The sequence below is a fragment of the Bufo gargarizans genome, chromosome 2 (genome assembly GCF_014858855.1).
Source record: "Bufo gargarizans isolate SCDJY-AF-19 chromosome 2, ASM1485885v1, whole genome shotgun sequence".
In the NCBI taxonomy this organism is placed as follows: domain Eukaryota; kingdom Metazoa; phylum Chordata; class Amphibia; order Anura; family Bufonidae; genus Bufo; species Bufo gargarizans.
The window spans coordinates 643,632,946-643,638,024 of record NC_058081.1 but is presented as its reverse complement, the minus strand read 5'-3'; positions in this window follow the sequence as shown (position 1 = coordinate 643,638,024).

Genomic DNA, 5,079 nt, shown 5'->3' with positions numbered 1-5,079 from the left:
TTGTTTCACTTTGTCATCTCCTTTCCTTCTCCCAGCTGTCATCTATTTACACTAATTGTCTCCCTTTATATTCCCTCCTATACTGCCTCACTTTGCGGTTTATACTTCTTCCTGGATGAGTTGTTCACTGCTGGATGCTGCTTCTGCTGATTCCTCAGATATGTCTGTTTCCTTTATTTGTGTTTCCTTGCTGGCTTGATTCTAGGTGACCCTGACTCCGTCCGTATTAAGTGCAGGGAGCCGGTGGTCGTGTCCCCTCACTATTATAGGGTTTTCAGGTGTCACATAGTATTAGGTACGTGGGCATGCAATCGTCTACCATAAAGACCTTTGCATGGGCATAGCAGTCAGGGAGAGCTCTAGGGGTTTTATAGGGCTCATCCATATGCTCCTTAGTTTGGGATCAAACCAGTCGGATGTTTATTTATAAGTTCCAGCTTTCTGCAACACCATCTGTGACACCTGGGGTCTATTTTTGTGAAAGAAATTGTTTTATTGCATGGTATCCCGGAAAATATTGTTTTTCGGACAGGGGTGTGCAGTTTGTGTCCAAATTCTGGAGGGCCTTCTGTCAAAAATGTCAAATTTCATTGTCTTTTTCCTCTGCCTACCATCCTGAGAGTAATGGGCAGTCTGAACGCCTTAATCAGTCTGTGGAACAATTCTTGAGGTTGTATGTTGCTGATGACCAGCAATTATGGGTGCAATTTCTTCCATTGGCTGAATTTGCTTTGAATAACCATGCCAATTATTTTGCTGGGTTTTCACCTTTATTTTGTAACCATGGTTTCCATCCCCGTTTTCATTCTGGGTCATCCGTCTCCTCCTCTAACCCTGAGGTGGATAGGCTCTCCTCTGAACTGTGCACAGTTTGGGCCCGGGTTTAATCAAACTTAGAAAAGGCTCAAAGTTCTCAGAAACTCAAGGCCAATAGGAGACTTCAAGGGGGGTGAATTTTCAGGTTGGGGATAAGGTATGGTTGTCCTCCAAGAATCTCTCTCTTAAGGTAGACTCTTAAAAGTTTGCTCCTCATTTTATTGGACCATATTAGATCCTGGAGGTGATTAACCCGGTATCATTTAGGTTGGAGCTGCCCGAGTCATTCCACATTCATAATGTGTTCCATAAATATTTTGAACCGGTAGTACCATTGAAAGCCTCGCCTCTGCCGGTTCTTGTTAATGATGCTGTCGAGTATGTGGTGTCTAAAATAGTGGATGTCAGGAAGGTGCGTAATTCCTTGCAGTACCCGATTCACTGGAAGGGGTATGGACCTGAAGAGAGATCTTGGGTACCTGCGAGGGAGGTTCATGTTCCTAGACTTGTTTGAAAATTTCATTTAGAACACCCTAAAAGGCCATCGCCTGAAGTCTTGGGTCCAGTGGCCCCTTGTAAAAGGGGGGGCACTGTAACGGGGTGCTGAAGGAGCACTCGGTCTTCCATCAGCCGCAGACCTGCTGCTTAGCTTCGGGAGCGAGGATCTGTGTTTGACCTCGTTCCCAGGGTGGCTTTGCTAGCTGGGAGGCTCCCTGCAGATCACATAATTCACGGATTACACCGTTGACAGCAAAAATGTGAATAGATTTTGGAAGATTTTTTTTTTTTTCTTTATTTAATTTTCTTTCCCTATATCTAGGCCTGAAAACCACACAATATATTGAAGCACAGATCACACCGTTGACAGCAAAAATGTGGCTAGATTATGGGAGAAAAATTGTTTTCTTTATTTTATTCCCCCCCCCCCCCCCTATATCTAGGCATGAAAACCACACAATGTATTGAAGCACAGATCACATAATTTACGGATTACACCGTTGACAGCAAAAATGTGGATTATGGGAAAAAAATATATTATTTTCACTAATATTCTTCCTATTTCTGCCCCTGACACACAGAAGATATTGCTGCACAAGTCACTGCAGACACCTTCTATATAGCAAAATAGTCTCTATTTCGAAAGTATAAAAAAAATATTTGAGTACAACTTTTCACTATTAAATTGCTGCACTTAAAAGGACTTTTTAGTCTTTGAAACGTTTTAAAATTGAATAAATTGCGATCACAAACTCCCTACACTATCTATCCCTTCCTAAGCACCTTTGCTAGCTGGGAGGCTCCCTGCTCCTAGGTCTGCCTTGAGTGCCGAGCTGATCACTTGGTGCTCGACTGGTCGGTCTGTCGGTCATGTGACGCAGGCCACATCACATGACCCTCACTCCCCACTATAAATACAGGCAGCCTGCTGGCCACAGGTTGCCTGTTAATTTAGGTTCCTGGCAGTTGTTGTATACCTGTGTACTTACCTGATCCTGTTCCCTGATTCAATGTGCACTGCAAAGACGAACTGAGGGTGGCTGGCTATCGCCCTGTATAATGTCCTCCCCCATTTCCTCATCTGCCACATTCAGAGCGTCATCCTTAATTGTGAGCAGCAATCGTTTAAGTACACACAGCAGTGCGATGGTTACGCTGATAATAGCGTTATCACCACTAACCATCTGTGTGGATTCATAAAAGTTTTTTAAAACTTCACAGAGGTCTGACATCAATGACCACTCGTCGCTTGTGAATAGTGGTAGTTGACTCGAAAGGCGATGACCATGTTGCAGCTGGTATTCCACAACTGCCCTCTGCTGCCCACAAAGCCTGGCCAACATGTGGAACGTAGAGTTCCAGCGCGTGCTCACGTCGCACAACAGTCGGTGAGCTAAAAACCGCAAGCGCTGCTGCAGCGTTGACAGATCGGCTGAAGCTGTGGACGACTTGCGGAAATTGAGTACAACTTTGCACTATTAAATTGCTGCACTTAAAAGGACTTTTTAGTCTTTGAAACGTCTTAAAATTGAATAAATTGCGATCACAAACTCCCTACACTATCTATCCCTTCCTAAGCACAGCTCTCCGTGACTCACAATGAGCTATAGCACCCGATGACATGTCCCGGCCAGCCAATCACTGTAATGCCAGCAGCAAACATAGCTACTGGCATTAAAGTGATGGCAGTACTTACCTGCAAGTTTATTGCCTGCTTGGCAGCCGTGAAACGTGCGGGAAGGAGACTCGAGCATGGCTCTCGAGTACATGGTGTTACTCACATTGCTGTAAAGTTTGATATTTCCATGAAAGCAGGACATGCCACCATATGTGCTAAAGGAGAGGTGTAGTGCCTACAATTATTTTTTGCCTAGTGAGCAGACTTTACACACTGCAATGGTATTCCAACAAACCCACCACTAACAACACTCACAGCATTTCTGACAGCACCACCCTCCCCCTCTGAACTTGCCCCAGGACTGACAGATTTTGAGCCTGTAGTAGCATGACTTGCTCCTAAGCCACAGTTTTGTAGAAACAAATGATCAATGGGATAGAGTTTACTACTACGATATACAGAAACTGTGAGACAAACCATGTCAGGATAGGTACACCAATGAAATTTTGGTAATAAAATTTTCAACACTTTTTTTTAGTGAGTCCACTGTAATATAACAGTCAGTGGTGCAAAACAACAGATCAGGTCCAGTACACTAGTCTATCATTGACTAGGTTTTTTTTTAAGACATTTAATATTATGTATTTTTTTTGGGACAGAGTACAGTGCAACTATTAAACAGAAAAGTGCATCAGCCACTACACTATCAACACCAGGATTAATAGTGTTTATTGGGTTATTCCATTTGCCCTGTCTGTGTGGCCACCTAGTAAAACATCAAGGTCACCTCTTCTGGTTCCGTGTCTGGTCTGTGACCACCATGTATCGTCCTGCATGGGGTCCAGACTTCTGCCTGTCTGTGCCTTGTGTGCAGCTCTGTCTGTTCATCGCATGGGGAACAGACATCTGCTAGTCCTTTCTATGCCTTCAGTGAAAGGGCTCCTCAGTAGGGGGGAAGGACATCTGTCTTATCTGTATTTGTCCATTGTCTGGACTGCTTCTAGTCCTGTCCAGTGGTTGTTATGCCTTTGGTGAGAGGGCTCCTGTGTTCTACATACATACATACACACACATAAACTCAGCTTTATATATTAGATAATTTGGATGATTATGGCTTACAGCTTATGAAAACTCCAAAGTCACAATCTCAGGTACCCTTTGCTCAGGGTATGGATTAATTAGCTGTCTAGAGTGTGACACTTTAAGCCTAGAATATTGAACCTTTTCACAATATACTAATTTTAAGTTGCAATAATGCAACTTCTTTTAAGTTGCATTACTGAAATAAATTAACTTTTGCACAATATTCAAATTTCTTCGAGTTTCACCTGTATGTCTGTAGCATGTATGTATGGACAGCAGAATCTATTAGCTACACTCTATCATGATCTAACCTACACTGATTATCTCCCACTAACTATCTGTATTATATATAAGCTAACTATCTATCTAATGTAATGACACAGCAAAGCACAGAGCACATCAATGACGCTGCTGTCTCTCTCAGAACTGCAAAAAAACTGCAGCAAATGGCTGCTGGCGAGGTTCTTATATAGTAAGGGGTAGGCAACTTTCCTATTGGCTGCTAGAGATGTTGCTAAGCTCAGACAAAGACATTGCAGCCTTCTCATTGGCCCACAAGCAAGAAGCAGGGAGGGATCATGGGTTCAGATGAAACAAAATTAGGAATATTTGCAAATACGAATATATATATATAGCACTATATTCTAAATCTTTGCAAATTCTCGAAGTGAAGATATTCGCGATTCGAATATTCACGCCCAACACTACTTATGATATCAGAGCCTGGGCCCATCGGAGGATCCTCTGGTATTCTGGTAGGCCAGTTCAATGCTGATCAAAATAATTATTTTTTGTTGTTGTACTGTAATTTGTCTATATTCTAAGTGGTCAAGAGAAAAAAAAAGTTGGGGTTGGCAAACCCGAAGAGACCCCACCTTACAGCAACTGTCTATTATGTATCTCAGATTCCTGGATTTCTATGTGCATAATTGGTAGCAAAGAGTTTAACTGCAGTCCATAACGGCAATATTATAGTTTAAATCCCCAAAAGACAAAATTATGGAAATATACGGTACTTATAATGAAATAAAATTGAGAAATGCAAAGCTAACAGTCATTATAAA